Source organism: Serinus canaria, chromosome 1A (genome assembly GCF_022539315.1).
Source record: "Serinus canaria isolate serCan28SL12 chromosome 1A, serCan2020, whole genome shotgun sequence".
Taxonomy (NCBI): domain Eukaryota; kingdom Metazoa; phylum Chordata; class Aves; order Passeriformes; family Fringillidae; genus Serinus; species Serinus canaria.
Window position 1 is genome coordinate 43,033,877 of NC_066314.1, and position 12,550 is coordinate 43,046,426.

The 12,550-nt window shown below is 38.3% G+C and overlaps 1 long non-coding RNA gene across 1 annotated transcript in view; it reads right to left on the bottom strand.

Annotated features, from left to right (window-relative positions):
- Positions 1-12,316, bottom strand: part of LOC115485210 (uncharacterized) — a 99,158-nt gene extending 86,842 nt beyond the window's left edge. The window contains exons 1-2 of the long non-coding RNA XR_007780001.1: positions 11,923-12,316; positions 9,620-9,780 (exon numbers count right to left, since the gene is read on the bottom strand). This is a non-coding gene — a long non-coding RNA (uncharacterized LOC115485210). The remainder of the gene's footprint in view (positions 1-9,619; positions 9,781-11,922) is intronic.
- Between the last annotated feature and the right edge of the window lie 234 nt (positions 12,317-12,550).

Sequence of the window (12,550 nt, forward strand, 5' to 3'; positions counted from 1 at the left end):
TCAGCTCTCTAAAAAGCCAAGGTATGAATAAAACACTTTTTGAATAAAACACTTCAGTAAAACTTAGAGTTTGGATCATCTACAAACTGGAATCCATATAAATTTTCACAGTAAAGGATGAAATATTCTTATTGTACTATAATTACATTCTCTTTAATTAAGGTGTGACTTTGCTTGGTGTTGTCTTAGATTACTATCACTATTGCTTTTTTATACAGGCATAAATATATGCTTAAACACTAAAACTTTGAAATCTGATTTTACTGTCATTAGTGGATCACAGTTAATGTACAGGAGGACAGGACACTCAGAACCTAAGGCTCTTTTAGAACTGCCTGCAGAATCAAATATAATTCTGAAATATCAGTCCAGTTTCTTTGACCGCACTATGACCATTCCCTCTTATCACGTGGTTCCTCTTCCTGTAAATTAAATATCCAGGAATCCTGTTTCCAAAAGTCAGCTTTATGCACTGGGCACACAGAGCATTCTTTTGTGGTGGCAGCATTGACACCATACAAAAATATCTGGGAAAAGGGCACTGATTTTTTTATTTTTCACTACACTCAACTGTTGGAAACAGCCTAATACCAACCAGTAACAGTGGTGTACACTAAAAGTAATTTCTTGTAACTATAAAACTTAATTATATTCATTAATTCTATTCTCTACCTTTCTATATCAAAAACTTAAAAGGCAACAGCTGTTGGCATACAAGCTGTTGTACAAAGTATACTAGATGATTTGTAGAATCAGTCCTTGCTCAGAAAACCATAAGCATCTTTACTTCCATCCTTAACAAAGTTTTATTCTGGTTGCCACATCTCTCCTACCCTCAATAATTTCCATATGTTATTCTACTTTGTCTCAGTGCTATTAACAGCCATTTTCTGACATCTTCTTGAAACTCCTTGCAACTTTTACTTTAGAGGCCCTTGACACTGTCTCTGTTTAACATCCTCACAGACAAGCTGACAAAGTATGGGTTATATCAGTGGACAGTGAAGTGGATTGAAAACAAGAATGGCCAAGCTGGGAGGATGGCATCAAGTCCAGCTGGAGGCAAGACACTGGTGGTGCAACCCAGAGATCACTACTGGGACCAGTACTTTCTAATACTCTCATTAATGACATGTGAAGGGACAAGAGTGCATCCTCTCCAAGTTCTGAATAACACAAAACTGGATAGAGTGGCTAATACACCAAATGGGCACACTGCTTTCCAGAGAAACCTTGACAGGAGGGAGAAACGAGAAAAGCCTCATCAGGTTCAACAAAGGCAAGTGCAAATTCCTGTACCTGGGCTTTAATAACAACAGGGTCCAGTACAGGCTAGAGGCTGACTGACTGGAAAGTAGCTCTGCAGAGGAGGACCTTGGGTGTTCAGCACAGAGAAGAGGCTCAGGTGGATCCTGTCCATGTGTATAAATACTGCATAAGAATAAACAAAAAAGAGGGAACCAAACTCTGGTAGTGCCCAGCATCAGGGTAAGAGGCAATGGCTGCACATTAAAACATAAAATTCATGTGGACACAAAAAACACATGTGGACACAAACCCATTATTTTTACTCTGAGTGAGTGTGAGTGATCAAACCATGGACCTTGTTGCCAAGAAATGGTCTGAAGATTGAATCCTTTGACATATTCAAAACCAGCTGGATGCAGCCCTAAGCAACCTGCCCTAGCTGACCCTGCCTGAGCAAGCAAGATTGAACTAGATGATCCCCAGAGGTTCCTTCCATCCTCAACTATTCTGTGAATTCTAAAACAAAGATATTGCTAACATTTTTGCTACCATATTTTCTTATAAAAGCCACACGGAAACAGGACTGAAAAGGAACAATTAAACCTCCAGGTTGTTATCATCTCCATGTCAAAATGTTGTTTTCTTAAACCCACCAGTCCTAAGAGAAGACTTCCACTCTCACACCCCCTAATTGAAGGCTGGGTGACTATAAAAACCTTACCATAAATTATTTTAGCCACATGTTCTTATCCCCACATTGTTTTTCAGTCTAACTATATTTTCTCCTCCCACAGGTTTATAGAGGTACAGGCTTATTTAGCTTTTATGGACTCTTACAAGATGTTGTCCCTTCCTGATCAACCTCAGAGCCTTTCCTGGCATATGCTCCTGTGTTAATTCATCCTTTATGAACATAGAACAGTTGAATAGCAGACATTATTGCTCAAAAGCTATACTAACACCTTCCTCTCTGTTCTGTCGTAAAGAATTTCCTCACTCTTTATGCATAACTGCACATAACATACCCCTCATTAATCTCACCAAACTAAATTGGAGAAATCAATAAAACAGAAGACTCAGGTGCTTACTTGCAGTGTGCTTACAGTCCATTCTAGTGGGCCTAACAGATGGGAGGCTCCTTTCTGCCTCCTCATCACAATCATAGGGCTCGCTGCAGCCATTTCATTAAGATCTTCCTTCCAGTCATTAATAAATTTCAGTCTGTTTACTACAGTTGTATTTCCACCCACGCACATTGTCTGAGGCAGCAGACTGCTTTTCTCAAAAAATCTTCAGTAGCCCCTGTAGATGACCTGAGAAGCAAAATTATCTCAGCCCTGAGAAGATCTAACTCAGGTTAGGCCAGCACAGACCAAACCACCAGAGAGTAGATAAGTTTGGCTTCTTTTAAACAAAGACAAAACCTGCATTCTTAATCATGTCTATGAAAAAAAGTTTCAGTCTTGTTCTCCATGTCTCATTCTCTCTCTACAAATAAAATAATAATAATAAAAAAAAGTAAGGTGTGGGTTAAACTTTACAGGAGTTGCAGAAATACAGGCTCATCTGTCACTAATGAAAATGGGACTTCAGGGGTTTGAAATTTACATTCAAGTAAGCTTCTAATTTAGAGAAGACACTGAAACAGAGCTTCAGCAGTAGAGCTGGCCAGTTGATAGCCCAAAAATAGCCATTAGCAAAGCAAATATAACTCCAAAGAGATGTAATCTATTTAGAAGTACTTTGGAAGGTAGAAGGTGATGGAAAGAGAGGAAAATCTAATGTAGAGACCACTTATAGCTTATGATGCAAATGAAACATGATCCCATGGCATCTCAAAGCTTGGGTTATATTTGTCCATGAGATACCAGCTCCTGATCTTCTATATAGGGTTAGGACAGCATTGTAATACTACTTCATTTTGCCCACACTCCCCAAAATTTTGAAGGGAAGCGAGGCAAGAGTTATAACACAAAGTGAGAGAAATTACCCTTTTATACTGAACAATCTGCTGTTTGGTGCTCTTTAGTCCTCTTTGCAGTTATATTGTTTTCAAGAAGACTTTGTTTATGTTCTGACATTTATCATGTCATTACAGTCATTAATACACGGAAGGCTTTTTTCAAATCCCATTTCAATTACCATTCCTCCTATCTTCCATTTCTTGGAGCAAATACATGATGTGAAGAGTGGTGGAAGGTGCTATTTTGTCTTTGAATATAATACAGTCTACGGAACTAAAATAGGCTGAAAAAATAATTCCCATTTTCTGTCTCTTGTAACCACAATTCTACCTTCTACTTAGAGTAATTGTGCATATTCATAGAAAGGAAGCAAATGGCAATCCAATAATAGATAAACTTACTGTAGCTAAAATTAGAGAATAAATATCAGCTCACTGAGAACTTACCCTCAATTCATTAGCAAATGTTATCCTCAGTGTCTCAATACATATACACTGCTACATGCTCTTCTAATTCTCAGCAAAATGGACTTGCCTCCTTTCTCATTATGATTCTATGATTGTACTCCATCTGAATACAGTTACTCTAAAGAAAGAGATGCTTACCCTTTGGTTGAGGTTATATTTTTAGAGTGTCAGTTATAAAGATATACTAAAGCTGTGGCTCCCTTTTACTGGATAATAAACATAGCCCAACAGCTGAAAAGATATATTTACAATCTTCCCCCAGAATCCTCCCAACCCCTTACTGCTAAGAAAAACAAGTGGGCCACTGCAGCATGTCCCAGAACTATTTTGGTATTGGGGAAAGTGCAAGTTCCAAAGCAGTGTGGAAAAATGCCCTGCCAGCTGCTCCCCTCTCATTCCAATGCAGGCTTAACAGTCTTCCCTGGTCATCTGCTAGATAAAAGCACTTTCAGATAAATTGCTTCTACATCATTAGTGCCACATCCACAGAGATTTTTCGGTGTCTAAAGGCTTAAAGGTTCAAATGAATTGCTGGATGCTAATCAAGTATCATACCTCAGCTGACCTAGAGTAATTGGCTGTGTAAGTCAACAAAAAAACTGCAAAGCAACTCCCAGCAGGCCAGCTCCCCATTAGGGAACACGCTCCCTCACGTTACTGCGTCTGCCACAGACTGAGGAGAGCACAGGGGCCTCCCGAGGCCCAGAAAGGCGTCACCTCAGCCGCCTCTGCCAGAGTAACATTTGCATTTATAAATATAAATCTGCTTTCAAAGCTCTGGCACCCGAAAGTCATTGATGCTTTAGCTCTCACCAGTCTGCTAGCCCCGTGCCAGGCACTCTAGCTCACTGCACACCGAGGGCTTGGCTTAGCTGAGCCCGTCCCATCTCAGGCCTGCTGACCACAAGCTGCGGCCTAGGCCTGGGCTGGCAGAGCACGGCATCCTGAGGGAGGGAGCAAGCGGCTACTCAGCCGAGGGGATTCAAACACAGATTCTTACCTTGTTCTGGGAAGCATGAGGGATTTTTAAAGGGGATTTATCATGCAGGTCATGCTTCTAAAGAAAAGTTTAAAAAAGTGAACCTCCAGTGAGTCAAAACCTTGGAGAAGCAAACAAATGTCATGTGCATGTGAATTTTTTCTAGATCACATGAGCTCCTGGATTGATATATACAGCATTAATGACAGCAATAAATGCCAGAATGACAACAACATTGTTGTTATCTTATTGAAAGAGTTCCATACTGTTATCTCCTTATCACAAAAGTTTCATACCTTCTTGATGGTACTCAGAGCACTGACTCTTTCTTCTTCACAAAGTAGCCAACCAACTCCAATTCCCGTCTCAGCCACCCACCCCACTCTTTTCTAGCACTCTTCTTCCCATTGGTTACAGCTGGAGCCTGTTAAAGTCAAGCCTGCTCCTAATCCTTGATAATTGGCCCAGCTGCAACTCCTTAGGGGTAAGATTACTTTCTACACTACCTTTATTTTCTTGTATTCTATCCCCATATATAATATGGTGTGGCAAAGCATTCTAAAACTGATCCAGTCCGGAGAAGAAAAAGGCAAAGTAGTTGGATGGTCTATATGAACTGCACATAGACACAGTTTCTGAGTCAAGCTGTGCCCCAAAGCCAGACAGACATGGTCTATCTGCTAATGCTGCAACATTAGTGCTTCCCTGTCAAGGCCGCAATTGTGAGTTCAAACAAGTAGTCATAATATGTAGCATCACCTCTTTCATTTTGGCCGTTCTGCTTCTTCGAATTAAAGCTTTCCATTAGTATTAGAACATGTTCTTTCTTCAGAATGAGTTTCAGGCTGCTGGTAAGTTGCAGTCAAAGGTAGAACTGAAGCCAACTTACACCAAAATTCAATAACCAAAAAAGCACTGCAAAGGCTTCATCTACCACACAGTACCAGCATACAGCCCAGATTTGCACAGCTGGAGCCAAATCCAACACTTTTGGATTTCCAGTGCTGTTGTCTAGGTTAGCTAGATCTATATGTGAGCATTGCTATCCCACCTGTAACTGCAATGTAGATACAGGGAGTTATCATTAGAGCTCTGAACTCATATGGACAACAAAATTGGCAATTTGACTTCAGAACTATTTGAGACACTAAATTTTTCTTAGTGGGCTAGGTTTTATTAGAAGCTATGGATCACAACTGGAAGGACATTGCAGTGCAGTAAGGTGCCATGAAAAAGCTGAGAAGCATCCAAGTAATTACATCTATCTCAGTGCAAACTGTGCCAAACTTCCAAAACATCCTGTGGTCTGCCATTTCAAAATGAAGCTGGACATTCACTATTCCACATTTCAATTGCCTACCTTAATGCTCTTATGAACTCAGAGTATACTAAAATTTAAGGGGAGGAAGTTAAGCCATGAGAAACTCCTATTAGTCTGCCAAGACTAATCATTTTCCCTTTATACTTTTTTCAAAAGCAATATAGGACAGTACAGCAACATGAAACTCCACTTTGCAGTATAGGTATATATTTAAGGTCAACTATATTTCACAGGCTTGCAGTCCCACTGACAAACTGTTTTGAAAAAAAAACCTCTGGTGATCCAATCATCCAGGAAAGAATCAAGATTAACAAAATGCTAAAATTTAAAAATGCCCCAGAATTTCTGGTATTTTTATCCTCTACCAATGCTTTTATAAGCAATAATTTAGAGGCCGTATTGCAGATAGAGAGGGACAAAGTTATGAAACAGCACAGCCACCTATCGATTAACCCTGAGCACCATTGGAAATGTTACTGCCTCCATATCACCTTTCATATGTTCACATCTGGTAAAATACAAATCTGTTTCAAATATATTCAGATTCTTCCTGAGGGCTTTGGTTTTTGTCTGGCAATAAGCAAATTCTATCTTCAGTTTCCAGCTCAGGATTGAATGCTGGGAGCTTCTGCTACAACTTCCATCTGCAGAATTTCTTGTGTGGGCAGCTCCACAAGAAACTCTTCAAGGCAGACTGCAGCTCAGAAGACATTGATGGCTGTGTTTGCATAATGTAGCGACAGTAGATATAAACACTGAGCATGTTTTACATTTCATTTCAGAGCATATATAGGCATCCAGAAGACAGGACAGAAATTCCACAGAGGAAAATCCAGAGTCACTGCTGTTACCTCACCTTTACAGCTGTGGTAGCTATGAAACATGCCACCACACAAATTCTGGATTAAAAAACTTTTTTTTTAATAGAGTAGAGGGGGACATTTAATTGCACACAAACATAAAATAAACCAAGAAACAAGCAGCTTTCTAAAATACAATTGCAAAATGCATGCTGCTGGTTGCAGAAAGGACTATCTTCTTAAGTTAAAAAATGAGAAACAATACATATCATACACTAACACATCTGTGGCTGATACAGAATTTAAAAAAAAAAAAAGACAGATGACACACAGAAACTAAGGAGTCTTTGCTGTGGGTTACTGTCAATGAAAAGCTCAACTTGACTGTCACAAAGAAGCTGTCAGCAAACTCATCACTGCTCATGACCAGAGGGCTGACTAGCACTGCTCAAACAATGGGTGGGACCAACATAAGAAAGGAAATGGAACCCAAAACGTGCTGTTTGATTCCATCCCATCCATGGTTCCTCCCAGCAACATTGTTCTGCAGCCTAGCCAGAAGCCATACTCACATATGCAGTGCCTTTAATCACCCAAGTCCTATTGATTTCAATAGGAATCAGGCTCCTAAATGCATTTGTCAGTCTTAGCTTCGTTGCTGTTGCCCTCCAACAGCAGTGAGAAGCTTTTGTGCTACCCTGCTGCTGCTTCAACACCTTTCCAGGAGAAAGGAGGAAAACTACATGCATGTCTTAGGCATGATTCATGTCAGTTTTGCAAGGAGACAGCCACACAGTCAGCACAAAAAGAGACACCAGGAAGCATATCATTATGTATGGCTTTTAGCAGTAAGTGACAGCAGTGGCTGGCTACCACTATATCAGCATACCTCTTTCAGAAACTCTGACAGCACAGTCAAATATGAAGGAAATTCCTAGTTGCCTCTTACTTTCACACATCTTTGAGAATTAGATTTAAGGCTATGCAATTGTGTTATATAAAACAGCTATTTTACATGTAAAATGTTGGGCATAGTTATCCTGGCTGTCAAGCAATTTCATTGCACCACTTTATAATATCACAGGGAAATGTGTATTTAAGGGGTGACTCTCTTTAGACTTATGTTCTGTTAGTGTTCTATCCCCCTTATGAAAGATGATGGAAGAAAAAAAGAAAAATAACATATGGCAGCTATTGCCAAAGTAAACACATCTTGTTCTGAAAACCTGCATGCCCCTCAGTTACTTCAAGAGAAAAAAAGAGCTTTTAAAAAATCAATTCCATTTATTGCCTCCCAGGTTTTGATTTTTTGGTTGTTTTGGGTTTTTTTATGTTTTTTTTTTTTTTTTTCTGGCAATGAGACATTGTTGGCATTACAAAGATCTGACATTCATTAAAGAAAAAAAAAGCAGCTGTGCTGGAAATCATGAATGTCAAAGAAAATTGAGAATGCTAGCACATGCTGAGTCTTGTTCTCCAGCATATTAACAGAAATGCATTCCAAAAACAGGTTTTATCCTAAGGAACCCTGACCAGGGGTAGAAATTCTTCTTGCTATGGAAAAAGAGATAAATGCACAAAATGATAGTCATTATTTATATTACTTTTAATGCTTAAAGCCTTAAGTGGTCCATGGACACACCACCACAGACATCACTTATTTTTGCATACCACATGTCATCACAGGCTGTCAGCAATGACAGCTGACTGACAGTTCATCTCTTGCATAAATGAGACATTGCTACTGGTCAGACTGTTCTGCTCCCAAAGAAAAAACAAAAAAAAAAGGAAAAAAAAATTCTTTCTAGAAGGACTTGAAAAAGTAGGAATTAAAATTTCATCTGGTCCACTGCACTACTCCAAGGCAGGGCTGCTAGGGTTTAAACAGTATTCTGATATTTTTTGACTCTATATCTACAATAACCTATATGTGATTACAAGAAGACACAAGTGAAATCAAACATCCCCCATCCCAGAAGAGGTTTCTACAAACTAGTTATAGAAAGAAATATGAAGACTGATACTCTAAGAGTTGCACTTTAATTACATGTTCTGTTTTCTGGCAGGCTGTTGTAAGCTGTGCCTTGAAAGTGATGCTTTAAGTTTGAAAATTGCTGAACACAGGAATGCCTAGGTTGGTAGTCCTTGCCATTGGCTTACAATTATTTGCTACACTGTTAGCACATCAGAACAGTGACCAACGATTGTCTAAAAAAACAACACAGAGAAATGAATACATTCATTTTCTTCATCTGTAAGAAATTTTGTACCAACATACTGACACCATTAGATTGGCTTGCAGGTGAGCAAGTAGTCTTTTCTCACCAGTGAATAATAAGAATTAATGTTTAATCTATCAGGTGATAGAAGTGCCATTTAAGTAACTGAATGTTTTGTGTTCCTCCTGAAGACAGTGTGATTTTAAGCCTGTTTTCGTAAGATGCCTTCAATAAACTTATTTCCCTTCTGGAGATATTTATATTTCCTAACTGCAATCTTACCAATTACTTCTATGTAATAAAAGTCTCAGACTGTAAAAAAAGTAAAGCTAAGCACATTTTCAAAGTTGTTCTCCTGTTTAGTCATCACATTTTGGGAACAAAATGTTGGCTCTTGGTTAAAGAGGAAATATCAGAAATTCCATATGCAATGAAGTTCCCAAAATGGCAGCTCATAGCTGCAGCAAAGTGCTTTCACTGATGCAAAAACAAAAATCTTAATCCACATGGGCAAATTAAGTACTATTCTTATTAACTGCAGCTAGTATGCACCATAAAATCATATTTTTAATCTTTTTTTTATTTTTGCCATTCATATCTGCCTTACCCTTTTTTTCATACCTGCCTTACCCTTTCGGCTCCATTGTTTTTCTTGATGCTCATTCTTGTTGTTTTAGTTTTCAGAAATTCTTTCTTTCTATCATTCCACTTTAGTTTCAGTTCAGTCCAGAACTCACTGCTTACATGTTCACAAACAGCAACCACTTTATTCTTGAAAAGAGCTGAGGAGCAAAAGCAAGAAAACAAAACAAACAAAACAAAACAGAACCCCACAAGCTAATTTGCAACTATTTCAGTTTCACAAAGAGGGCAATTTGAGATGTTTACACTGCTGGAAGAGGGAAACTTTTTAAAGGAAAGTTTAGAATTTTTGTGTACTATTTCAAAACAAAGTAAGAATTACTAGCTTTACTTCACCCTTGCAAAATAATTCTCTATTATTTACAGATGCCAGTCTGGCCTGGGTTACTGTTTGAAAATATTCCTTGTTCATCAAATCAATATCGCAGCTAATCTGAGACTACTTAAGTGACTCTTGATGAGTCATTGAAGTTACCATTTAAATTATCTACTTAAGTCATTCTGATGCTCATTTCTGCACAGGATTACCATTAAAGTCATAGAAATAATGCTGCTAGATAAGCCAGTGATCCCGCTGTTTCCAGAAGCACTTGTAAAAAAGAAAATCCTTCAAAGGATGTTGTAAGAAGCCCTATTGTGACAAGTTCTAGAATGGCCTGCCCATGCAGGAAATTTTTTTTTAATTACAGGAAATTCATTATTTTTACATCAAATGCTCAGACTTGATTTCAGTTGGACTTCCATATCCATATAGCAAAACATAGTATCAGAGACAGATGTGAGAATGTTGAGAATGTAAAATTTAATTTTGCTTGAACTTTTATAAGGCATCCACATTTACCTTACTGAAAAAAGATTTTTCAGAAATACAGATATAGAGATAATTTAAGTAGTATAAAACAGTGCAACATGTGAGAAAACTGCCATGGGCCAAATCCTGCAGGCTTTCAATTATGAAAATGAAAAATACAGAAAAATACAGGACTGATTTATTTTTTAGTAGGAGGTGAGGAGGGGAAAAGAATTGAAGGCTTTCATGTGTGACAAGACACAAAATCCACAGTATTACTACCTATATCCATTTAATCTCTCTTAGGAGTCTTCAACTCCCTTAAAAATGCATACTGAAAATACTACTCCACATACTAGCACAAATGAAATTAGCACATACTATCAAATAAATATTTTATCCAGAACCAGTAAAGAGTAAGTACAGCACTGTCACCAAATTATTGAAAGTCACCAAGACATACAATAGGAGATGAGGGCAGAGAGTAGATCCTAATTCCCATCTCTGTACTGCACACACAATCAATAATCAAAACCAATCTTGGCTAAAATTCTTAAGAATTTTTGGGAAGAATTAACCCAACAGACTTATACTAAGGCATACAGCTCACTAAAATGAGGCACAGGAGAAAGAAAACAACCATTTGATCACTTCTGCCTTTTTCTGTCCAGAATTCAGCCTCCCATGCTCTGCAATGCCTTTACAGCACCCACTAAACGTCTTGGAAGATCTCCTAAAGGCCAATGGAGACCATTAACTCTGGTCATCCATGCCAGGAAAGACATTTTCATATATTATCCAACAGCATCTTGTATGTTTTTCTACAGTGGAATAGCTGAGACATAACATTATATTTCAAGAGAGTCGCTGAATGTGTTTCAAGACTTAGAACCTGTGTGAAGGAAAAACACTTGTACATCTTTTGCAAGCTCATTTAGGCTATTCAGTGAAGCTGTTTGAAACTCAAGAGCAATGGAAGCATCAAAATGAGTGAAATGTAAACAAAATGCAAATGAAATACTAGAAATCTAAATCAATTAGCAGCTTCCTGGCTCTTGGTTTGGGTTTTTTGTTTTTGTGGTTTTGTTGTTGTTATTACTGCTGTCTGTTGGATTACAGTCAACTACAATAAAAGGTGAAACAATCCTTGAGCAGACCAGCCCTTCCACATAGCAGAACAGTCATAACTGCCCTTCTATTAGCAATGGTTATGGCTCACACAACTTCCTTGCTGCCAAGATAACCTTATCACTGTAGAAATAGGCATAAAGGGAAGAAAGGAAGAGCAGAAAGGGAACTGGGAAACAGAGAACTCTTTAAAAGCAAGCATTCAGCTGTATTTCTCTCTCTACTCTTAATAAAAATTCATTGCCCCTTCAGCATACCCTTGAAGTGTCACCCATTCCCTGGCACAACCCTCTATACCTACTCTCAGGCTGGCCCCACACATTGCCTTACATGTTTTTGAGCACATTCTTTTCCCCACACTCACTCAATCACACCCTCTTCTTCCTCTAGTACTCTTCAGCTTTCACAGCACAAGTATATTACTCACAAAGCTGAGTTGGAAGTTACGTTAGATGTGGATGTTACCAAGTACGAGTGATGAAGGTCAGTGTGTTAAGAAGTTTCTTCTTGTGGTTGCAGAAAAAAATGTGGAGTATATACTAGTTAGCAGCCAATGAAGCAGAGCCATCCAATGGTTCACATGAAAAGTCAAACATGAAAGAACACCCAGTTTGAGTTTCTATTATACCACATTGAACAGGTTCTCCAGAGTTCTTATGATGAAGTAACATTTTTAAGTAGCTGGATTCACACAGTATTACTCAAAAAGAAAATATATGAAAGTATAGCTTCTTTATATCATTTTACATTTAAAATTTGGGTTAGTATTTAAAGTCTATTCACTAAGAATGGCAATGAGGTAATATACTGTACATCAAGTTGAAGTTCATAACATGGTAAATGCTCAATAGCTGTAGCCATGAAAGATGTCTTCAAATATCTGCCAAGGCAGAAAAATTATGGTCACATCTGTAGTTTACAATCCTTAACATAAGAACAAATTTTACAGCACCTTTAGAAACTAATCTACCGAAGCAGTTTCTCTGAATGAA